General features: G+C 43.7%; 1 long non-coding RNA gene and 1 pseudogene across 1 annotated transcript; both read right to left on the bottom strand.

Moving 5' to 3' along the window:
- Window positions 1-3,839: 3,839 nt before the first annotated feature.
- Window positions 3,840-23,214, bottom strand: LOC149855001 (uncharacterized). Its single transcript, XR_016438697.1, has 3 exons — window positions 22,897-23,214; window positions 20,073-20,244; window positions 3,840-5,519 (listed from the first exon to the last, which is right to left on the bottom strand). It is a non-coding gene; the product is annotated as an uncharacterized LOC149855001 (long non-coding RNA).
- Window positions 9,498-9,657, bottom strand: LOC149855002 (U4 spliceosomal RNA; annotated as a pseudogene).
- Window positions 23,215-25,884: the final 2,670 nt, after the last annotated feature.

Raw genomic sequence — 25,884 nt, 5'->3', positions numbered from 1 at the left:
CATGTCCTATTCATCTGCTGCTCGCTCTGTGCTGTCTCGGCCTCTCCCAGAATGGGCACTTCTTGCTTTTGTCCTGCCCAAATGATATGAAACCTCCCTCTGAGCTTCAGGCTCTTCACGTGCTCACCCAATATAACTTCCTTTCCCTTGTAGCCTTCAGTCGAGACTGTGAGCCTGTTGAGACTACAAACTCGCCATGCTGGACAACAGTGCCCTCGAACGTAGCATACACTCTGTACCTGCTACCCACGGATGCTCAGCCGTGCTGGGTGGGCAGTTCGCTACATTATCCCATCACAGCAGCTACACTGCTTCTGGTCCAGGAGGAAGGGGCATGAAGCAATGTGCTGTGATGAGGACGCTGCTGCCTGGGACAGCCAGCTGGTGGCATAGATATGACCTCTAACAATCCCCCACCCGATCCCTAGCTGCCCGTCTCCCTTACAATAGCTGGGCTGCCTGAGCAGTTCGGACAGCGAAGCCAATGATTTATGATGATTTTAATTAAGTCGGCAATTTTAGCCTCTTTCTCTGCCCATGCAATATCTGTAAGCAGATCACAGTGTGCTCAGATTTTTTTTTTTTCAGTTGTTTGCATTGAGCCAACAGCTTGCTTTCAATTATTATTCTCAGGATTCATTTACACTATTTGTAATTTGAGCTGTGTTGAACAGTAATTGGTGAGAGAGGTCACATGCTGTACTTCCCTCCCTTGATTGGAGGAATGCCTGAGCACTTTCAGCACACACACTTGCATGCCTGATTTTAAACTGTGTTGTTGGTTACCTGCACACGTGACTTTAAAATGGATTTCTTGGGGAGGCGTGTGCCGATTTTAAGCTTTTTGTCACTTGACTATTGGTAGAAAGTGAACACTGAATGGATACCACATAGCTGAAACAAACTCCTGTTAAAAAAAGAAAAAAGAAATGTATATAATGCAGAAAAGCTTTTTGCATTACTCGCAGGGCACTGAGAATACGGATAATTTTACAGTCTTTAAATTTCAGCTTATTCTTCTACCCTAGGCAGTCCCAGTCCCTGTCCACTGGTATTGGATAGACTTTACCAAACTGGGTAAAACAGTTCTTGTATTCTGTCTCTCATTATGATGCTATAGAAAAACAAATGATATTTTAGGGCCTGAATCAATGTCCATTGAAGGCAATAGACTCTTACACGATTGACAGATTTTTGGACCAAGCCTTTAGCCCTTTACTATGACACAATAATTTATTTGTATGGATATAATATCCCACTCTGAAAAACTATCAGAAAATTTACCAGTCCAAGGCAAAAAATCTACTTGCTCAGTCTTTACAATAATGATTGATGATAATGGGGAAAAAACGAGAGCTATAATGATAATTTACTCGCCTGTCAAAAAAAATTAGTCATCCTATGTGAGTAGAATTATGCCAGGCTAATGTGTGAGAGTGTGTGTCTATATATAGACATACTCGTATACATTATGTACACACTGTATACAATGCACATTATATACAATACATGTGCACATTGTGTTTGTGCAGACTCGTATAAGCGTGTGGGTACATACATTTACGCGGATCTGTTTGTATAGTATGTATATACATTTTGCGTATATGTGTTTATACCCATGTGGTCTGTGTGCATATATGTGTATGCACAAAGCTGGATTAGCGTGAAGAGTACGAGAGAGAGTGGAAGGTTCAAACTGCATGTTACCATATAAGATGATGCTGCACAATTAAATTCTTTATATGATGACAAACTATAAATAGATAGGTTCTTGCATATTATCATGTCACTGGCAAAAGTAAAGCGGCCTTTTGCGTATAGATATGTATGAAGAGAAAAGTTCGTCCTAATGGCAAATATTTGCCATATAAACATGTGTCACTGATACATAAAAGCATCCAGGACAGATCTAAACGTAGCCCAAATGGGACTTCACTATAAGCTAAACCAATATATTTTGAGCACATAATATTTATCTATGATTCATCTGAGGGACAGATTGTAATATGAACTGGGGCTGATTCTGTAATATTCCAAGGTTTTCTATATGCTGTCACCTGTTTAAAATATGAGTGCAATGTATTCAATCAAATATTTATTTTCGCCATCTGGGGGGCAGAGGTTTCTCATACTGAGCATTTGGGTTCCTCTCTGCCGGTCTGGTTTTTGTTTTTGCCAGCACATTTCCAAGCAGCCCGACTGGGTCACTAATAGAGGGTCTAAATCTCCCCTCACATTTGCAACTAGCATCCGAGAGCAAGAGTAAACAGGACCATCTGAAGATTCCTATTTCTTTACATAAATCAAATTCTTTTACAATCCGTCAACATAACACATTAAAATATTCCCGTCTTGCTCGCTCTCTCTGCAGCATTTCCCTGGATTGCCTGCAAGAGGAGGGTAGACCCTCGGGAATTGTTTAGCAGCGATTCACTGGGTCAGTGTATTAGAACAGACTCAAGTCTATCAGCCAGATGGTGACTTCAGAAAAAAATTGACACACCATTTCAAACTGATTTCACGCAAACCCTCCTGAGGGGAGCCAGTGGGAATCCAACAATCAGATCTGCTGTGAATAAATATTACAAAATTGCCAATTACAAAAGGGATGTTTAAAATGTTTGACTGATTTAGAAGCCCATTCGTTTTTGCCTTATACTTCAGTGACGGATCTTTCAATATCAATGACTGATTGCCTGCCTCGTGCCAGTAAAACTTCTGCTTTCAATGCCTTATCACAAGAAGTTACTGTACTCTCATCCAGGGCACTTTATATCAGAGTAAAAGGTGGCCTGAGACAAGAATTAGAGCAGCTGATGTTAGACGGATACAATTCAAGGCATGAGAGCAGCTACAGATAGAGGAAAAAAATGAGTATTGGACTTCAAATGGGAATGTGGTCTGAACACTACTTGAAATAATAGAGCTTGAACTATCTTTGGTAAATATAATCAGATGACAGAGATTCACATGGACCTTGGCATTAATGAGGGAGACTGCAACTTCAGTAACTGGCTTTATACCACCATCAAGATTTCTATATGGCTAAAAGCAATATTGTTCTTTGAATCACGGTGTATAGGGCTTGCTTTTCCTTGCTGTTTGGGTGACCCATATGGCTGCATCACTAATTCATCATCTGACAGTACCCAGTTAAAATCCTCTGCCTCCTCCCTTGGCCTTTTCACTTTGTGGCATCTTTCCCTGCAGAAACCTTCCATCCCTCTTCTACCAAATCCTGTAATACTCCACCCTCTGTTTTGGCCACCCCATGCAGACAGGCTCTTTCCACTTGACCACAATCCCCCATTCATCTGTTCCCTTCAGAGTTTCTGACAGTCACAGTATATATGGCAGCAGCAACCCACACCTGCCTTAGAGTCCACCTTTCCTCCTACACCGCTAGTTCGGTGCACCAACCTCAGTTCCTGGTCACTGTAATACTCTTCTTTCCAAATGGTTCCCAGTTTTACAAATGCCAATGAACCAATCTTTTCTCATGATCCATACACTACCCAACAGAGGCAAGGCCACAGACCATTTTCACTGTGCACCTTTTCCAATATCATCCTTCATGCTAGGAGGGCTGTTCTACTTCACAAATGTTAGTATCTTCTTTTTTGGGGGGGAGGGAGGTATAGTGAATGTACATAGGGTTATATCATAGATATAACTGTTGCCAATCTATGACTATTAATAGATTTATGATAGTTTTAGCTTTCACTTGTTCTAAAAGGAGAGAACTGGAGAAACGTAGAGAGAGTTTATATAATTATAAAACTCACATATTATAAAAAGAAAAATTAGAAATAAACTAAAGTTGTTCCAATAATGGCACTTTATTTAAGAATTATATAAACCCGTGCACACGTGCAGATGCATTCTAATTGACATTATGGCATATAAACTTTCTCTTCCTATAACATGACCTGCAGTTCATGGTGTCGCCAAGATAGCATATTCTGTGTGGTCACGTACTTCTCACAAATAAATACATTCCTCAATCCAGACCCCAAGGCTTGACTGTTTCAGGTCCAAGTCCATCCTTCAGATGGATCTTGTATTAGGGCTGTGTCAGAGTTTTCCAGGGAATATTTGGTGGAATTTTTCAGTAGACTTGGTTTGCCCGAGTCAGAGAAACACCAGGTACGTGAGGCTGCACTGGGTGTTTTATGTTGCTTTTTGTAGGGTCCTTGCTTCTCACCGACGCATCTGAAGTCAATCCGAGGCAGCTCCTAAAGAAGAGGGAGCCATAGGGCCTATTTCTCTGCATTTGGGGGGTGTCAATTTATTAAGCATCTGTGTAACACCTGTGATCCTTGTCCAGCTCGGCTCTAAATATCAGCTGTCAGTCAGAGCTCCCGAATGCTGCAAGGCAGCTCCTCGCCAACACGGACCGTCACAATCGGGACCAGCCTGGGGGTCACTGAGGTTCATGAGAATCCCTTGTTACAGCTCTTCTCACCTTCTGAGCCCAGGACGACCTTTCCAAGGGCACTCCTGCACTCTCCCTTTCTCTTATTTTTCTCACAGCCGTAACCTGGGAACAGCGTCTCTGACCGCCAGATACCCCCAGCCATGACTCTGCCTCTTCCCAGACAACCTGAAACTTTATCTCCTTGCAATATGCAGAGACCCGTGGGATATTCCCATGCTGCACAATGGCAATGTCATGGTGTGGCAGTGTAGAACGGTGCCGGAGACCTGGGCTTTGGGTTAGTAATCTATCTGGCTCCTGCGGCACCACTGTTAACTTACCCTCCTTTCTGCTCTTTCCCCATTACTGTATCCTAATTGCTTTCACGGGGGGATTCAACGGCCGGTCGTTTCTTGTGATCAATGGCATAATCATGTAGCAAAAATAACTTAGTCCACATAATGTTGTTTTCCTTGCTTAGATTTGAGCTCCATCTCTGAATCAACCTGACTCCCCAAATCTGACCACGTGACACCCAGATGCCCCCTACCCTCCTTCCCTGGCAGTTAGAGAAAGGGTCGGGTGGTGATATCTGAGCTGTCATCAATCTTTCTCAGAGCACCTCCTCACGCCAGCTTTTCAGCAACTTGCTCAAATGCAAGAGCTCTCTCCAGTCTTGCAAGGTCCCTCAAAGGCCATCCCTGTACCCTGCTCAGATCTGGTTGGGCTGCACCTCAGATGATCATGGATTTGCTAAGCTGAGAAACTGTCTGCCCAGATGATGTGAATAAACAGAGTTCTGGGGACGTTACCTTGAGTTCCACGGTCGATTATTTCCAGGACTCTCTTGATCCGAGATAGGAAAGGTAATGATAAAGGTCATTTGTGATGTTAAACAAGACACCCACTCTTTCTTCCCCAACTAAATCAGAGATTTCTGGAAGTATCATCCCCGCTGATATATCTCGCGAGACTTTCGCCTCCAAGGACAAACACCTTTCCAAGGACGTTCAGGTCTGGAATTCTTGTTGGGGCCAGGATGTGCTCCTGTTACGTGTTACTGAACATCTTCTCGTGAGTCCTGTTAATGGCAGGCCGCTTGCTAGTGAGGGACAATAAAGGAAACAGTGTGGTCTCGTACACAGGCCACTGGGCTAATGACCAAAAGATGTGCAATGTGTAGCCAGCTTTGCCTCTTACCTGCCAGGGGACCTCTAGACAACTCACTTCCCCTCCCTGTTCCTCTGTTTACCCTCCCTTTCATTACATGGTCTGTGTTGGGTATGAATTCAGACTAGATTATTGCCATACCCCCTCTTGGCCTTAAAATCTAAATTACATGCGTCTGTGCTAAAGGAGTACTACACAGATGTGAAACCCTATTAAAATTTGTATGTGGCAGTATCTGAGACGCAGGTGTCAATGGCAACCCCGGAGGTAAGGCAGCAGGGAACCAGGCCCACCTGTTCCTTTAAGTTTTCATTCTCCTTCCCTCATTGGGTCTCACTACCAGCTTTAGACTGAGCTTGGATGACGGCCTAGGCCCGCTGCTCAGTTAGAGAATGCACCTATGTATTGCTCCTGCGCCACAGACTATAGGTGGGATTTCCAAAACCAGAGAGCCTCACTGGGGCTGCTGTTCCTAAATCACTTAAATACTTTGGAAAGTCCCTCCCCTCATGTCTTAGCATTAAAGGGTTCAGCCATCTAATTATTTTCACCCCACAAGGTAGCACCATAATGTACAGATATATCCTAAGACCCCCCCCCCCAGAAATTAAAAGGCCCTTGCTTACAGCAGCTTCCTTCAGTGAAAAAGGCTGAGCGGTTTTTATAGGGACTTGTGGTTTTTATAGGTGACTCCGAAATTTCACTGTGAATTGTGGCAATCTGCAAACCTTTTCGGTCAGCCACTATAATCTCCTCGCCACCCTCCTTGGTTCTCTGAGGTTTTATTCTCTCCCCCCCCACCCCATAATAAGATTTATTATTGGGTTATTCTTCATGGTATATTAGCCCTTCGCCAGAGCCAGTGCTGACAGAAATGTTAGTCATTTGGGCTCTGCTTAACCTGCTGAGAAGAACTGAATTTACAGAATGGGACGAGGCTTTTTATGATTTCATTCCAGAGCCAAATCAGATAAGAATAATTATCCTCTCCTGGGATATTAGGCTGCACCTCACCAGGACCGGCAGCTGACAGCTGTTTTATTGGTTGAGTCACTTGGGCCTGGAAATCAAGGATTAATTGTTCATGTGTCTTGGTGGCTCCAGGAATCGCAGTGAAAGGATCTTTCTGGAGATTTGAGATAATTTATTTTCAATTGTTTTATATATATATAAAACAAGGAATGTTGGGTTTTAATTGATTTTATGCACTTTTCTAATTCTCCTTGTCCATTGAAATCAGGTGTGTGTGCGCGTGTGTGTGTGTGCATGTGTGTGTGTGCGCATGCGTGTGTATATAATTAAAATGTGTTTATACATAAACCTGATTTCAATGGACAAGGAAAATGAGAAAAATACATAACGTCAGTTAAAACCCAACATCCCTTATTAAAGATTGAGCCACATGTTACAAATTTGGGGCCTCTGAACAAAACCAAAGTAAAGTTAGGAGGGGAAACACTCTCGTTCCAAGAAGAGTCAAAATCCAATTTGTCAAATACATTTTATTCTCATTGCCATTTAGAATAAACACAAGTGGCGGATTCCTAGCTCCATGCCCAGCCCTTCTCAGTATCTGCCTTCAGATCCTTTTATATGGAATTAATTTACTCCTGCCTACCAGCTTTTTGAGATTATTCTAATGGCAATGGCCCTGATCCAAAGCTTATTAAAATCAATGGCAAGTCTTTCATTGACTTCAATGAGCTTTGGATCAGACTTAACATGAACCAATAGGGCCCATATTCTGTTGCCAGGTTGCAAGATCTGGCCCATATTTCCCCTCTCAGTGCAGACATTGCTGTCATCTAATGGTAGGCTGCTGGTCTGAACCTTTTTTACTTGGGGGCTAACCCGGATTCAAGAGCAGCTTTGGGACACTTGCTTAAGCTTCTTAGGGGGAATAGGTCAGTCATGCTGCTCTTGGAGCTCTTACTAACAAACCATCATGAAATCCAGCGTGACCTATAATGGGTGGATCTCCCCCCAATTCAGCTCCTTTGCTGGCTGGGAAGCACAGTATAATGTTGGTATAAATACAGCAAAAAATTAGTTCGTTTGAAAAAAGTGAAAGCTTGCTCAGAATGATAGATCTCCACCCCAACTATCACTTGTGATGAAATGGCAAGACTTTTCCAGCAAAAAAAGTAGCTAGAAACCCAAGAACCTCCAGTCCACTCTCTATAAAAGAACCTGTAACACCAGGATACTGTGCAAAAATAATCAGTGCAGAGATTTAACGCAATGTCAGAGATGTCAAGCCCTTTCCTCCTGCCAATACTGATCAGACCAAGACCCACAATACTAGCCAGATCTGCACGCAGGGTAGATCATGGATAGCTCCACTTAAAAAGAGTAGTGCTCCACTTAAATACAGCATGTTGATTTTCAGTAGGGGATCCTCATCCTTGCATTCAAATCCATTGCTGTACGTCAGGAAAGGCCACGGGTGTCAATGTACAGCACAGCTGAGACATGTCTTGCTGGTTCTGTAGGTGCTAGCACCAGAGCTGTATTAGTGCAGCACTACATATAAGCCAGTAAGCTCTGCTTTGCATTGCATAGATAGATCCTAAAGTATTCTAGGAAAAGTGAGATCTTGGGTTAAACCTTTCTGTAGATTCACTAAGCTTGCATGTGTCATCCATTCGGCAACTAGCAAAGTCCAATGTGATGCTGGACTATTAATTCTTGAGTAACAGTCAGGTAGAAAAAAGTGCTTGCTACTCGTTCAAATAAGCAGTTATCTGACTAGGCGTTCCAGGGCCCACAAGCCTCTGAGTTACCATATACCTGTGAAGAAATCCCCCTCTGTCTGTCCCTGCTGGGGTCAGTCTAGCTACACCCCTCTCTCTTTCACTTGCTTGCTCTTTGGTTTTAACCTGGTCACCCAGGTGACTGGGCTGTATAAATTCCTGATGGGAGGGGAAGCTCGCTGTCTTCCTCTGGCAGCATTTTGGAACAGGACATTCTCTCCCCCGATCAATAAAGGTATTGGGTTGCAGCATGACTGGCTATTTCACTGTATAAGGGGCAAAGAAAAGGGGACTTTCTGCTCTCCACAGAGCTTGGCTGTGTATTTTTTCCCTCAGACATACCTGAGGTTACCCTGGGAGGCTTCAGGCTAAAAGAAGCACACAGAAATATCACCAGTGGGCAAAGCACCCCTGAGCCTTTCAGGGTCTGTGTACCCTGGGCTGCACAGAACCCTAACAAAAACCAGTGCCTGGGTGGTGGCAGCATTACCCCAGGCTTGTGGGAGTTCTCCAGGAAGGGGGACGGTCAGACATAGGCTTCCCAGGAGAGACTCCCAAAGCATGGTTTTGGGCCTGGCACAGAGGTGGATGGCTCTGCATAGTAGCGCCCCCTATTGTGCTGCCACAATACTATTCTATAGATGTTATAGCAACCTCACTGCATGCCAGCCTTTTATTCAGATGGATCTAATGAAAACTTCTGTGCACAATAACCCTTCATAGGTCCAGAGACAAATGTAAAATGCATCCATTGGGTCTTTAACTTTTACACAGTGAGTGTGTCTACATGTGCATTTATGCTGGCTTAAATTTACTGCACAGTAAGTTACTGCATAGTAAGCAGGAACAGGCTGGCATCTACACGTGCAGGCATTAAAACATATTAATGCTGTGTATGGACTGACTTCAGACTCGGTCCACACACACAGTATTACTGCACAGTAAGGTGTCTACACATGCGTTACTGCGCAGTAGCTAATCAGGCATAAATTTGGTACCTACATGATGCAGGTATCAAATTTACACTCAAGTTGGCATAAATTGCCATATTTACTGTGTAGTAATTTTGGTTACTGCACAGTAAGTGCGTATATGTAGATGCACCCAGTATTAACAATATGAAAACCATATGGATACAGGGAGTTCTAGATAACTCTGCTTTACTAACTCATCAAATATTCAGTGCTCTGTGGTTCTGGTGGCTTCCACAGCAAAAGATGGAGGATCACTGCAAACCATTTCAAGAGAAAAGTTTTCAACCAGCAATGATCATGCCTCAGTTCAACCTCACAGGCTACAATAGTGCCACTGCATGATTTGGAAACACAATAGTGCCCACATAAGCAAAGGTATTGATAATCAGGAGAAACTTCTGTCCCATTCTGTGTCTTGGAGAGCCTAACTGGGAAAAGGAAGGAATGTTGAACTTATTTTTGAAAGGTGCCCAGTGATTTCCCATATTAACCTATCATTGTTACCACTGAGGATTACAGACATCACAGAATGGAAACTTGTGTAAATGACACAACAGAGCCTGCCCCTGAGGCCCAGTATCCTACTAACCCTATGGGCAATCCTTTTTCTACAGTATAGAGAAATTGTTTCTAAATATGGTTTTTAAGAAGTCTGGGGCCTCCCCAAGGAGAGGTGAGAGTGGTCTTTTATCAATACTTTCACCTTTGCTGGATGTAGTATGAAACAATTTCTTGTTAATGCTACTGCATACCTTCCAAAACAGGGTTTTCAGTTCCATCCAACAACTGAATCTAGGGAACATACAGTGCCATATTGGCCTGACTACATGTTCATTTGGGATCTCCTGTGTGTCAAGGGTAAGTGAATGTTATTGGAAATATTCCTGTGTGAGTGGCTTTGTGTAGTGCAATTTCTCTGCATTTCATCAGCCTGTTAGTTTGCATTAGGTGACTATGACTGTTGTGTGAGCTTCCCTGTGACTTCCTTTGTTGTCAGCTTGAGATGGAGAGGATTATGATTCTGCTGCAACAGTAGATGAAACAACAACATGGAGGATCAGTCATTGCTGAGCATCATGGTGACACACACCAGGTTGAAGACTGAATAAACTGGACAGGGCAGAGTAGCCACTAAAACGTCACCTGCGTGCAAGACAAAGAAGACCAGATCTCAGCATACAGGGCAGAGACCTTGGGCCTGGCACTTACAGGCAAAGCTCTCACTGAAGCCAATGAGACTCACTTATGCCAGGGCTAATTTTGTCCCCAAGGATATTACCTTGATACTTGCAAGCAGTTAGGTTGCACAGTGCTGATCTGTCAGATGAGCAAGTTTATGAGGACGCAATGGTGTGTCACAAAGGGTTTGAAGGGAATTGATATGTGAGACCTGATAATTATGAGGTTGCCAGGCTGGTATCATTTCACGGCTGGGCTGGCTCTTTGCGGTGTATGATACCCATCAACGCAAAGATGGAAACGATGATAAATGGGGCAACTGTAAAGTGGTTAGATGTATCTCATAGGCTGATTGCATAAGCTCCTTGATTGAGAAACAGCGCCCTTCATCAGCAATGAGAGGAGAATTCATGATTCAGAGAGTGTGACTTGCTATAATTTTCCATGAGTTGAAGAATAATTAGTCAATGGGGATGGTCACCAGACATTTAAGAGAATAGGTTGCCAGCCGGGACTATACTATGGTGCAGCTCCCACTGAGCTCTTTTGCATTCTGGGGCCAGTGTCATATGGAAGACTGAAGCAAAGCCCTGGAGTAGTGAGGGCATAGGTGGTTATCCTGAGAAAAAGTGCGGAGGCAGAGAGAGAGGAAGTGAATCAAGTTGGGAAGCATGAGGAAGAAAAGAACCTGGACAAAAGCTGACGCTTGTCCTGCAAAATCTCAAATGCAGTAGAAAGATTTTAGAGGAAGAAAGGCTTTGCTTTGCACCAACAGAACTATCTAGCATGCTTATGTAGTCCCCACTGCAGTAGTATTTGAATGCCTTATAATGTTTGCCGTAAGTGCTGCTGTCCCCTTTTTATAAATAGGGAACTGTGGCTGGAAGAGACTAAGTATCTTTCCCAAGGTCCCACCAAAAGTGTGGGGTACAATAGAGACTAGAACCCAGACTGCCTCGTTCCCCAAACACTGGACCAGCCCTCTTCACAGTTTGTGGGTGCAGACTCTGGTGAGGATGAATGCTCATGGATCACCTTAGGACACATCTCATTTTCCTATACATTGGAACTGGTCTACAGTCATCACCGTTTATCTCATGACTAGGCGATGAAAGGGATCCTTGAAAAGCCAGAGAAACAAAACTTCAGTATGAACAAGATGCTCCCAACAGACAAGAAGCTATATCAGAGTTAAAACTGGGATGTCACCAGGGCAGGAAGCAGAAGAGGAAGATGTCACCCACTGTAAGATGTAAGAGGCTGGGATCTGCGATTGGCTGTAGACAGGAAGTGTGTTACACTTTGGAAGCAAAATATAGCATTGTAGTCCAGGCTCTTCTTGTAAAAGCCCTTTCGGGGGAGACGAGGCTCAGGAAGCTCAATGGACGTAAGAAGTATGTGGTGATGAAAGTGCCCTCAAGGAAAGTACTTGGAAAACAAGCATTTTTCCCTTGCTATCCAACCCTTCAGGAGGAAGGAAAGTAGAGGTTTGAAGGTTGAATAGACCACAGTGTGATTTATTTGCAAAAGGTGCTGCCCTCATCACGCATGAGATGTCCAGGAAATAAAGGCACTAAAACATCAATTAACAATGAGATTCTACTGATAACTAAGCAATCACTGCTACCCCCACTGGAAAAACGAGACCTGATTAGGCAGGCACTCAAGGATATCTTTGTAAACATGCACATAGCTTGGTTAAAGGGGTTGGCAGAAACCATGACCCTTCGTGCTATCCCGTCTGCTGGCTTTTTGGGTTCAGTACATGAGAAAACATTAAACGTGAGGTGTGGAGGAAGTCCTTTGTCACTCAGGAGATTGAGATTTTGGGGAGTTTCACCTAATGAGCTTGTTCACTCAAGCTGCACATCCAAAAGTTTTGCGTGCACTTAGATGTGGTGCCACTGATCATGATAGGGCTTCCAGCTTGGACGGGTGGCAGGGCACATTATAAAATGTAAGATGTATCCAAGCCAGACCTAAACACCCTGCTCCAAAGGGGTGAGGATGTTCTGAACTGAATCTAGACTTCATGGGGGAAGCCAAGCCCCTGAGCAGCAGTAGCAAGGTCCCCTTGTTTTCGGTGGAACTGAGAAATTCTCCCATGTCTCGCTGTTTCTGAACATCATGCCAAACTCAAGCACCCCAAACGCCAAGCCAAGCCAGGTGCATGTTTAGAGCCAAGCTCTGTGGCTGTTTGTCTCCCCCCTCAATTAACCATAACACCAGAGAGCAGCCCAGGAACAAAATATTCCATTTGTTGCTATTTGTAACTTCAGTGGAACATCTAATACAGCACTGAATGAGGCTGGGTGCCTCCTTCTTGAAGCATAATTAAATGAACGCTTATGAAGAATTCAGGAAGAACTTGCCATCTTAATCGAAGAAAGGGGAGACGGAATTAGTCATGTTGGAATGTCCTTGTTTTCCATTTCCAGGCTCATTTAAAACTTAAAATTGAAATTAAAGCACCATGGGCTGGAAAAAAATTCTCTTTAAGCTCTGTGACTTGCTAATCTCCCCAGCCCTGTCAATTCTTAACTCAGGGACAATGCTCCGTAAGAACAGGGGTGAGAGATCACGGTGAAAAACCTCCACAAAGCCAGTGCCTGCTTCCAAACTAAAGATTTAAACATTTGTTTGGTTAAATTTCCCCTGGCAGGAGGGAGTGCCAGGCAGTGGTGTGAGCAGCAGGCGGAGAAAGGAGGATGGGCACAAACCCTGGCAGTGCAGCACAGGAAAACAGGCTGGAGATCAGGGGACACGAGGTCTGGCACTGACTCTGCGGCCAGGAGAAAATCCCTTCCCTTATCTATACCTTAGTTTCCCCAGGTATAAAACTGGGTGAAAAATCTGTAACCCTAAGTCCGAAGTGCTGCCGGGTCCAGGGACCAAATGTATGAAACATTGGCATTGCTGTTGTTTTTGGCTCCGCATCCCCCACCTTCTTGCCAGGGGATGTGAGCCAAGATGCTCACTTAACCTCTGTGCCTTGGTTTCCCCTTTGTAGGAAGGACAGTTGCTCCCACAGTGGAGGCAGTCATTACTGTCGGGAAAGCACGGGGGGTTCCTGGAAGGAAAGTGCCTCCTAGCAGCAGCAGCAGGATCTGTATGCTTGTTTCTCCATGCTTGCCTTAATTTACCACAGAGCACCACGGTCCCCATCCCCATGAAACATGCTTCTATACATTAATAAGCAATCAGACTAAGAGGACTCAGCACTTTGCCTTGCAATACCCTTGAATAGCAAAAGCCCTGAGTAGAAAGTTTGGCCATTGCAAATCAGATCCAAGCCTCTGCGTTTTTTTTGCTTTTTTTTTTTTTTTCCAAGCCTCTGCTTTGAATGTGGGACACTGCCAGTTTGAGGAGGGGGGCGGAGAGGATTTCTGATGCAAAATTCAGGACAGTTGAGAGGCAATGTAATAATTGTCAGTCCAGAGAGCATCCCAGTGCACATGTTCTAAGGATAAGAGTGTCACCAGAGACTATTGTCTGTCCCCTCTCTGTTAAAGTAGAGATAAGGCTGGGATAAATCTCACTGGGACATTCTGCCCTATGATGTTATTTCATGCCACATCACCTAATAGGTGTATTTTCACACTGCTTGCTACTGCTGTGAGGTTCTGCAGCTCCTAGCCAGGCTGACAATCTCACTATATGGAGAATGGAATAGTGACGGCTAATTGATTTTACAGCAGTACCGAAGGACAGACAATGAAAGTACCATCAATTTAATCCACTATTTAATGGTTCCAATTTAGCCTCTGTAAATGCTCACTAAACTAATTTCTCTGGGTTCAGCAATCTGAAAAGCTATCATATCTCTAATCTCCTTCAATATATTCATCTGGAAAAGGGAATTTAGCCAATTCTGATGTGCGGAGATGATCTGTTAGCACAGTGTAAATGTTTATAACACGGCAATCTAGTTCGTTTATAAGGATATGAAAAGTTTTATTGGGGAGGGCACTGGAGTGGAACCACGGGATAATAGGCAGTTACCCAGCAGTCTCTGGGAGCCAGGGAGCAGGCAGGCATGCAGAAAAATACTAGGATTTACTTTAATCCCAAATTGTAAGCTAAAGTTCTGCCCGGTACATGATGCACCTGGGACTTGATGGCACAAAGGATTCTCTTCCATCCCCAGTGACCTAGACTTTCAAACCAGACCATGATAGGAACAGTAATTTTTTTTCCTCACATAGGCTGAAAATTAGTTTAGTTTTAGCACATTTGTATCTTCTTATCCAACAGGCAAAGCACAGACCAGCGAGTCACCGGAGGACTGCTATTTCCTGGGCACTCTCTCTTGCCTGATGAAAGTTGTTACAGGACTCACAAATTATGGGTTTAGTAATGTTATGCTGTGAACCCCACAGCTAGCTGGCCGCTCCTATGAGATGGGAAACCCACTTGAGGCCCTTTCACTAACCACCCCCTGTTTGCAATAACCCCCGACGACCTCCTTCATCATGGTGCATGTGTGGCTCCACTGACCGTCACTCATTAGGGGAATTGCTACCAATTTCTGCAGGAGCAGGGCTGAGCTCTGAGCAACCTCCTTTATTTCAACCATCCCCTAGGGCTAGACTAAGCTGCAAAACTAAAGCTTGCCCTGTTTTTTCCCAGCCAGCCAGTTTGAGACTGGCCTGAACTGGGATTCCTGGTCCAGATAACTGTCCTTGCCTGGAAACGGTCCTAAACGTGGGCCCAACTTTTAGTGCTCCACCTGACCTTTACTACGTACCGTTCTCTGCCCTGCAGCAGCCGGTCTGCCTTTGGGAAACAGATCAGATAACTGCACGCTTCCTCCTTTCCTCTTTCTACACTAAAAGAAAATCCCATGACATTCAACCCAGGACTGTTGTGAATCGGCATCTCCTGGTCTCCCAGCGCTCACAATGAATGTTTCATCCTGACTAAATCAAAGAGCTGGATCCTAGCACAGAGGTTTTTGCAACTCCCTTTAAAAACTGTCCGAGGTCCAAGAGTCACTATGACAAGCCCGGACCTCAGATGCTTCCTCCTACAAGTGGCTTGGGCAGAAAACCTTGTCAAGCAAAGATTGCTTTGTTCTTTACAAAAATAAATAAAATAAAACCACTGGCTGGGTGGAAATCTGCTGCAGAGAATGGGAGTGTTATGAGAGAAATAGCTTCATCAAAATTTGGAAACTTAAGACATAGTCCCAGCAGAATTCGCTTATTGAGCAGCCACAGTTCATTTACCTCAAAGTTTGGCAGGTGAGAAAATTAAAGATATAAACTACACACAGGTGTATTCCATATATCTATGTCCGCATGTATGAGAGAGGGAGAGTGTAAGTGTATGCAACAAACTTGGCGTGTTTTGCGTAACAGCTATATAGTATGGCACATAATACATATATTCACGCACTCAGGCAGACCTTCATTTGGCAATAATTAGTATTGTTCCATTGACAACAGCAAGGGTCTGGACTCCTCTATTTTTATACATGCATGTGTATGTATGTACGTGTAAGTGTCCATGCATCTGTGTGTGCATGTCAGTAAAACTTCTATCAGTATGTGTGTGTGTGTGTGTGCACATGTGTAATATCACATGCATGTTCATGCCCCACCTGCTAAATAATAACCCAGGTACAGCATTGTTAACAGACTGTATTCCAGCTCTCTGTTGAAGCCTGTTATGTTGTCCCTAGGCTGTAAATTCTTCATATTTCAATAGGAGCTGACAAAAACATATGCAGCATCCAAAAGCAATGATGGAGTTAACTGAACGGGGCTGTCCAATAGCTTTTATAGCAGGAGCAGTTCAGGACTGTGATGATTTTACTTTGACCATTTTTTTTTATTCAAAGACAATTCCACAAATGAGCTTCTGCTTGATTAGAGTTTTAATGAATATATCTGGATATACCACAAGTCCACCAGCCGTGACTGGAGAGCCACAGGCTATGCTCTCCAGATGCCGCCTTTGTGCTGTCAGTTCGGGGTGTTAATGTCAGATACACCATGGGAGAGCAAGAAGGGGAATATTCAAGACTGAAGCTTCCTGTGAGACTGCGATTTCCTCAGACTGAGCTCTCCAGCTTCTAGCCAGGCACTGAAAAGTCCAGATGGACAATGAAATGCATTGGGCCACATTCCTAACTGACTTATACCCTGTACCACTCTGGGGAAGCCATGGGTATAACATCAGCAAGGAATACGATTCTGCATGAAGACCTGGATCACAGACTCTACAGAGGCCCCGTGCTAGAGGAACTTGGCACTTCTAAGAGCTGCATGGCAGATTAATTAGCTACTCTTTGTTAGATACATTGCAGATAAAAAAGGCAGTATGCTTGCTAAATATTACTGTAATCACTTTGGACAGAGAAATCTTGACGGAGGTATTGTAGTGAGTGCTGCTGGCTGCTCCTGGCCTGATCCCTTGGAGGTGACAGTGCACAAGAAGGTTTATGGCAGCAAGGAATGATTTTCCATAGTAAATTATATTTAACATTCCACAGAACTTTATTGCATTTTGTGTTAGGGTTTATGAAAAAATCTGTATTTAACTTCAAGCCCTGGTAAACATCTTTGCTTATGTTGTTATGTGATTCCTTATTTGAGTATTTCGATTTAATTTCACAGTTCATATACCTTAAAGTTTTGATTTTTTTTCTCTTTCCCCCACTCATTCAGAGAGACAGGACTGGCCAGGGGCTTCTCTCTCTCTCTCTCTCTCACTCACACTCTTTATGCCCTCTCGCTGCATAGAGCTGGATGGGTGAGAGGATAGTTGAGGGCATTTTCCCTTCCTTGTCTGCTCCCCTCCTTGCCCCACAATGCACTTCCAGATGCAAGGAGCAGCAGAGCTCCTGTGTTCAGATCACTCTGCTCTCTCACTAGCCCCAGAGATTCCCTCCTGTTTGAGAGCAGGGGGAGATGAGAAAGCCCCCACCTCCAATAATCACTCCCAAGAAAGCCTGAGGAATTCCTAGGATAATAAAGGTTCATAAGAGAAATCCAGGGTGCTCATCCCAAACCTTACTGAAATAATTTCCATTGGCTTCAGTAGGTTTTGGCCCAGGCCATGAGTAAGGGGCTATAACAGTACAGTGTGCATTGCACACATCACACCCTTATCCCCCACTGTCCCACCTTTGGTAGATTGACAGGCTCAACAGGAGAGAGAGTCATTTTTTTAAAGGGTGCAGAGCTCCCTGGCTGTTACTTGGGGAACTTGCACATGGAGACCCAGAGTGACCCAGTAAGGCCAGAAAAGAGCCAGGATAACACCGTGGGAATCAGGGGCCTAAGTCTCTTATGTCCTTCTGAAAATGGTACCTGTATTTTTTTATAATGTAACACTAATGAAAAGACAGGCACAGTAGCTATATCATAGGATGGAGGCAAATCCCACCCTGCAAAATGGGATAGCTGAGATGGAGAATTGCATGGTGTTGATTAACAGTTCACATCCCTGTGTGATGCTGAACTAGATCCAGGGTACCCACAAAACCTTCCTCTGAGTCAACGTTTTGCAGGGGAGGAAGGATAATGCAGTGGCCAGGGCACTCGGGGCTTGGTATATATGGATTCAGTTCTTTGGTGCACCAGACACCTTCCATGTGACCATGGGCAAAGCATAGATGGGGATAATGGGAATAATAGCACTGCCCTACCAGGTCTACCTCATGGGGATGGTGTGAGAAAACATCCAGTAAGGGTCCAGGAATTACTTAGATACTGCAGTGATGGGAGCACCTATGATAGCTACACACTGCACTTGATTGACTCTCTGTCTGCTTGCGAGGTAGGCAGGTATTTTTTCCAATCTTCCCAAGTCAAGTAATCTGCTGAGGTTCACACAACAGGTCAGGAGCAAAGCTGGGAACATATCCCAGACATCCCAGGCTCCAGTTCAAGCTGCCAGAATGCATTCCCTCCTAATAGCAAATCCCTACTGCTAGGGCCCTGCCACCAACTAGCGTTAGCCCCTTTGAGTGTTGCACACATGGCTGGTTCTTTGGTGCATCATTTGTTTTAAACAGATGCAGTGTGGTTCAGCATGAATTTGTAAGGACACCTGGTGCTAGATTTGTTGACGAGATGCTGTCTGTCCACGAGGGCACTGAGCGGGTAACACGACTGCTCTGTCAGGCCTTAAAATCCAGCGTCTCACTGCAAGGCCCTTCTGATTCCATTCGCTGTATGTACGCACAGACAGGCAGTCGCCCTTATCTCTATTTATCTAAATTCTCACATTGCGCTCGTTATGGTGATGTCTGGCTGCCTAGAAGAATGGAGCTGAGCGGTGTAATGAACCCACTGGAGCAGACAAATCTCTCACAGCCTTTGAACCTAGCAAGACGCACCCACTTTAAGCAGGGCTTTGGCTTCCTTGTAATATAGCTTTTAAATTGCCGTTTTGGGTAGGGAAGGAATTGCCAAAGGACTTTCTGAGTCACGAAATGGGGTTTAGGAGCTACGGTTCTCTTCATGCAGTGAGTTGGGCAGGCAGGTCTATCCACATCCAGGTGATTCCTATTGGTTCAATGTCTTAGGCAAGCTAGGCTAGTAGAGGGCAACTGCAGCGGTGCTAGTAGCATTGGCAACCCCAGATGTTCAGCCAACTCTGAGATCCTCCTGTAACCACCTGACTCCAGGAGTCGGGGCTTTGAGAAAAATACGGTAACTCTTGCAAATTGGCAATGCTGTACTGGTCCTTGTCCATATATCCTACTCACTGCACTTCCATGTCAGAGCCGGTGGCAGGCTTTGTGTTTGTCCAAGGTCAAGAACAATCCAGATACTGCCAGTGCTGAAACTGTCCTCCCCCGTGTGAGCAAAGAACCTATGGCCTTCCCCCAATCCATGGTGTTCAGCTGAACTGGACCCGCATAGGGGGCTATATAAGGATCTATGACAGACACGCACTTCATTCATTCATTCCCACTCTTTCAGAGAGACAGGACTGGCCCAGGGGCTTCATCGATGAAGGAGTCAAATATTATTCCCAGTTTTACTAATGAAACTGAGAGGAAGGAATTTGCCGCATTTCTTCCACGAGTTTATTCCCCCCTAACTCCTTCAGAGTTAGGAAATGCATAGTGATTCACTGTTTAGAGGCAGTGAAAAGGTGTCCCCTGCATATGTCCCAAAGTGTAATATCTAGCTCTTGTCTGTCGGTTCCTCCTGTGGAATTTTGCATCCCGTTTCTAATCCAAAACACAATGACATTTTAGTAGCTAATATGACTGAGCATGTTGACTATTTTCTTGTACTTCATAGCCCTGGGTTTCAGCTGTCTAATATTTCTTGACTCGAAGGACATTTTTTTGAAGATTTCATCTGTCTATTTACATTCTACACCTTTCATTTTTGTGAGGGTTTGGCACCAGGAGTCAGTAAAAATTTCTCAGTGAATTAGCCTTTGTGTTGAAAATATATTATGGGGGGGGAACCCTTCCAATGAGTGATTTGATGAATGACCTTGATCATAAACCTTCAGCTACACAAATAGGATGTACTATTTTGAAATATTTGACCTGATGATTTTTTTTTTCATAATTACGTTTCTGAAAAATACTGAAAAATTGCTACTTACACTATACCCCGCTGGGTTCTCAGAATAATCAGCATTACATATCAAAGGTCTTTCCCCACAAATACGTTTGTCGTTCTGCTACCCAGATTCATTTTCTTTGGATGCACCAGACAGTAAGTTTTAGACTTGAATATGAAAATCCTTTCCTGGAATGTCAAAGGTCTCAATAAATCTGGCAAAAGGAAAACATTTATATTATTCTTGAACGAAATCAATCCTGACATAGCTCTCATTCAGGAAACACCTTTCTCTTAAGTGATGGTGAAGCTACATTCAAAAAGAGTAAAAGAAATTATAACTCCCCTACCCTCTGAATAAAGGGTCATGATGTACTGTTCATCTTGGTACAAAATTCCTATTGACAACAATTTCACTTATTTATTGATTGAGTTTCTTTTTAATGTACTCAGTGCCATAGCAACTGGGTGCCTTCCATAAATTAAATGCGACATCGCATTAAGTTAAACTTCTCACAATGGGTAATATATGCGTGCCTGTGTGTGTGCAAGTGCGCGCGCGCGCGCACACACACACGCTCTGCCACCACCACTTCCTGAACTGCTCCAAACAACTATAAACATGAGTGATTACTGCCCTTCAGAATTCATTGTGTGTATTTGCTTGATTTTGGATAAGATACAAATGAGCAGAGGCTCAAATTTACATGTGTACACATGCTCCTATGTATGTGTATATAATACATTCAGAAGGATAAGCTTAACACTAACCGTGATATTTCATAACCTGGGTACACAAGGCTAGGCCCTGATATTGTGTGCTCTGAAGACGCACTTTCTTTGATGCTAGTGAGTAATGCTATGGGCTTCAATGAGAATACTCACGTGGGTAAGTCAGGCATTTGCACAGAGGAATCAGGCTCTGTAGTTACAGAGAAACTAACTTTAGTCTTCGTAGATGTCATTCATATGAGTGACATCATTGCTCCATGGTAACTAATATATTTCAGATTAGATAAATATGTGGCATGAAAAATAGATTAGTTTTATATAGATTGATTATTCCATTATATAAATAGATGGAACATTTTATTTCTACTTGCACTCCCAGCCAATAAGAACATAATTATATATATTCAAAATACTTTTATGCAAATATTTGATTAAGATGCTCTAGTTTATTTTCCACATTCACCCCAAACCACAGCAATACAGACTTCACAATAGGCAGCCAAAGAGTATAGTAACTTTGGGCTGCTTGACAGAGACCCAGAGTTAGAGGGGGCTCTGAAAGCCTTTTTTTTTTGTTTTAGCTCTCCCTCACAGGTAGGTGGTAGATCACAACCTGAATATGGAGGCCTCATTTGGTAAAGCGATGCCCTGAAAAGGCAGAATGTGAATTTTTTGCACAGTGATCCCATGTGATTGAATAGACAGGGAGAGAGGCCGCCACTGAGAACGGAAAGGGAGTGGGAAGGCGGGGAGAGGGATGGAAAGCAACCCCACACAGCGAAGCAAAGCTAAGCATTGCAAAGGGAGCCCCCCGCCTGCTCTCAGATGGCAGTACGATGATGAGACAGTGGGTGGGGGCTCCGGCTTCTGGAACCGGAGCTTTCTGTTTGCAGTTTCAATCTGACACTGACACCTCGACAGACTTTTGTTTTCATGTGGCATTTGGTTAACCAAAGAGAATGGGATCCTGTTAGCATGCCAATCTCCCTTTTTTTCTGCCAATCTCAAGATGGCACAGGCAGCTTCCAAACCCTCTTTAATGTGCCATCTCACATCCCCCCTCCCTCTCTCTCTCTCTCTCTTTTTTTTTTTAAGAAATAAATTTCTGTAGCAGCCAATTACAGCAGTTTGATGTGCATAATAATGAATCCACTGAAATTGAAATTGACACCTCAGAGAATCAGTATTAAAAACACACACACACACACACACAACTTAGATGACTCCAGCTCCTTTCCCCCCTCTTCCTCCTCCTTACAGTTTTCTATCATTTAGAACAATTTGCCATCACTTGGGTCCTGAGCAGATTGCTGAGAGCTTGGTATGTGCTGAAGACTCAGTGATTGGGACTGAAGCTTGTACAGGCTCTGTCTCCTTTCCTAAGCACAGATCAATTACAAGGCAGACAAGTCGGTGTCACATGTGATTCACAATGTCAATTTCATGCTAGTGGTAACCATTTAAGAAAGAGCTGTGGAGGTTTTACATTTGATAAGAAATCAACAGTGTTTGTGTTTGTAAAAGACCGATCACAGAGTGTGACAGCTCCAAGAGATTGCTATGGAGCATCGACTTCACGTCTGTAGTCTGTCATGGAGCCATAAGTATTTATTTCAAATGTTTTTTTTCTTTTTTTTTTTTTTTTAAACCAGGACGTTGGAAATAAACTGTCAGTCTCTATTTACAGCTGAACAAGTAGAAAAGACGAAGGATTTTAGGTTAAATTGTCAGTTAACAGAATTCAAAATAGAAAAAAAAAAATATGTACAGCGCTCCCTGGGTTATTACCCATTTGGAAAGGGAAAAATCATTTCTAAATTTGGAGATGCAGATGTCTCTATTTTGGGGAAATATGACCTGTATACTTAGGGGACTTTGGCTGTGTTTGTTCTCCTGAACCCCTTATCTACTTCAATGTATTATGTATAATTCCTGTAGCATGGCAGAAATAGACAACAAGGGCTAGAGGTTGATCTTAGTTTCATCACTGGGGCTGTTCCAGACTTTGGAGTAGCTGATCAGAATTCAGCTCCTGTATTTTCAGTGTGGAGCAGCTAGAGTCTTTAGGAGCTAGATAACTGGAACCACTATCTCTAGGATGCCCATATCCAGGTACGCTGAGACAATGTATTTACCCAGAGTAGAAGGCAAGGTATAACTTTTCATCCCAGCTTGTTGTTGACGATGATTATACGGTTGTTTCCTTCCCAGCAGAAATTACAGAAACTTCAAAAAAAGGCAAATTTTGCACTGGTGCCAGGTGGCATTTCTGTTCGTTGCCAACGTCTGGAAGGGAAGGAAGGCTAACATGGTGAAAACGCAAGGCTGGGTGTTGGCAGGTGTGGATTCGGCATGAGTTTTCTCAGCCTTAATTTCCCTATCTCTAAAATGGGGATATGGCTGTTGTGAGGCTTAATTAATCACTAAGACTCCCCAGGTCCCCAGACAGAAGAAGTGGAAAGTATGACGATCTACTAGGCCTTTGCACAATGGCTGAGTATAAGTAGGGACAGACAAAGTTTAGTTCGTTTTTTATTTTCTTAATGAATACTCATGGGCATGCATATCCAGGTATGTTTCTGGGAGCTCCAGCATATGATTAAGAGCCAGATATGAACTGAAAACAGCCTGGTGCCGCTGTTTCTGATGGATTTTTTTCAGTCTATTTTCCCAAACTGTTTCTGGAGTGGACATACGCAGAAATACTGCACGAAAGGTAGGCTCTAGCATGGCTATGAAATTGGGTTGACAAGGCTGCTCGGCATTATTTCATGACAGGATGTGGAATTATAGGAAGACAGAAAAACAATATCAACACTGGGGCCAAATTTCTGCTGATATGAATCAGTGTGCCTCCATAGGCTTCACTAGCACTACGCTGATATACACCAGCTCAGGAACAGGCTCTTTAATACCCATTATAGGCCGCGTTAGAGGCAGAAGCTTAACAGAGAAAAGCACAGGCAGGAAGGGAAATAGCAGTTCTCAGCACCTTTGGCTCATGGAGACAATGGGTTTATTCCTTGTCGTAGGACCCTGAGGGTAAATCTGGAGTAAGTCCATTGGCTTCAATAGACTTTCTTTTGATTTACACTACAACTGCTGGCCCAATATTTGTATTTCAACCTCTATCGCTGTGCACATGTTAGACATAGTGCTAGTTTCCTGTTTTACCCAGCAGTATTTTCCAGCAGTCCTGCTGCTGTTGTAGGGCCACAGGGGCGTACGTGTCTGTGCTTGATTTTTGTGGCACAACAAGGGCACGTATAGCACTGCAAATGTAACATCCCATCATGGCTTGTATCTTCCTGAAAGAGAACTATGTGACTCCTGAGAGGGGTAATAGGCTATGAAGCCTTTTGCCCCCTGCTAAGCAGCTGACTCTAATCAAACTCAGCTTGACAGCAAGTGAGTCTGTCCTCCAATGGCTGCTCAATGGCTTATGTGCCATGCTTGGGTCTCAGGTGCTTCCTAGTGAACAGGTGTCATTGAAGCCACAAAGCAGAAGGTAGGGTAGGGTAGCACCTTAGAGACTAACCGGTTCAGAGAGGCATAAGCTTTCATACGAAGCGACCTTCATTGTTAGATGAAGTCACCAATACAACTGTCCCCTTGCTGGTGTTGAAGCAGAGGCCAATGGCTGAATAGCCTGCTTTTCCTACTCTACGGGACACTTCCACCTATCTGCACCAAAACAAAGGGTTTCTTTGTTTTAATTTATGGTATTTACGCCTCTGCTACAAGGATACTAATTTATGCCTCTTCCCCAACTACTATTAGGCTTGCCTGGGCCCCTGTAAGGGAAGACTTCAGTTCCTCTTTAGCTCAGGCTAGCAAGAGAGGGCCAAAGGAGACGAATCCTGGTTGCTTTAGTAAATCCATTTTCTAAGCAGTGATAGGGTTTTAGTTTCCCATCTGGAATCATCACTTAAATGGTAAGGCTCCTGCACCCTTGTGTTCTGTGAAATGAAGGCGTTTTTCTTTTTAAAATATAAAGACAGGAATCTCAAAGCTCAAGTTCCAAAGCAAGCTAGGAAATCAGAGCAAAGAATAAAACATGAATAATAGATGCAGTGTTACTCACCCCAGATGGTCAAAATTCTTGCATCAGACCCTCCAACGTCACAGAATTGGGTAAGAATTGAGTGATTTTTAAAACAATATTATTTTAGAAAGTTTTTTTCCCAACTTATTTCCTGAGTTTGGAGTCTTTTAGGTTTCTTCCTGAGGACTGGACAGGACATCTCCAACGAGCTACTGCAGCTCAAACTAAATAGCTAAGGCTCGGCAACATCTGGGAATGTGGAAACCATGATAATTAAGGGCCTTTGCAGATTGGCTCAGAGTGGGACCTGCAGCTTACACTCCCCGGTGGGTTATGGGTGCACTTGGTTCATCTTTTCCAGTTACTCTCTGCCATACTGAGATCTAGGAATATAACTTTGTTTATAAAACAGGCTGAGGCTCTCTCCCATCACATGCTTCCAAGAGACGCATGGAAAAATTTTAAGAAAAACGCCAAATATTGCAAGACTCACAGCAGAATCACAAGTGGACGACACAGCGCATAAACAAAAAGATGAGAGTAGTTCATGCTGGGACAGACAGAATGATTGAGGTCTACCTTTGCCAAAAGTGGTCACTGGGACAAATGCGTATTGGGAAAATAGTTAATCCTGTACAGAAATCTGCAATACAACAGCAACTGCAATTCAGCATTATAACGGGAGGAGTTGTTTAACATAGTCCCCAGGTCAAAATTATTGGTACAGAATTACATCCGTGATTCTGGAAGCCAATTCGAGCACATGACAATCAATGGATCCGTATGGGACATTGATATCAGTGCGATTTCTGTACAGATTGGATCCTAGACTATGGCCCTCCCTTTGGAGAGAAAAAGATATCATTTCCTCTACTCCTTTTAAATGCACAGTGGGATAACTTGTGTCCTGGCTCTGAAGCTACCCAACCAAATCCTGGTTCTCCTGACAGATGACGGTTTGTAGGGCTAGTAGTATTCCAGGCTAGGGTAAATCTAACAGAGCTTAATAGAGAAAAATTAAATGGAAAACACTGAGAAGGGACTGGGGAGAGAAAGGGTAATTCAACTTCAACAGCAG

This window comes from Crocodylus siamensis, chromosome 12 (genome assembly GCF_052110815.1).
Source record: "Crocodylus siamensis isolate JL-2025a chromosome 12, ASM5211081v1, whole genome shotgun sequence".
Lineage (NCBI taxonomy): Eukaryota > Metazoa > Chordata > Crocodylia > Crocodylidae > Crocodylus > Crocodylus siamensis.
Note: the sequence above shows the minus strand (reverse complement) of the source record. Positions and strands in the feature narration are given on the sequence as shown.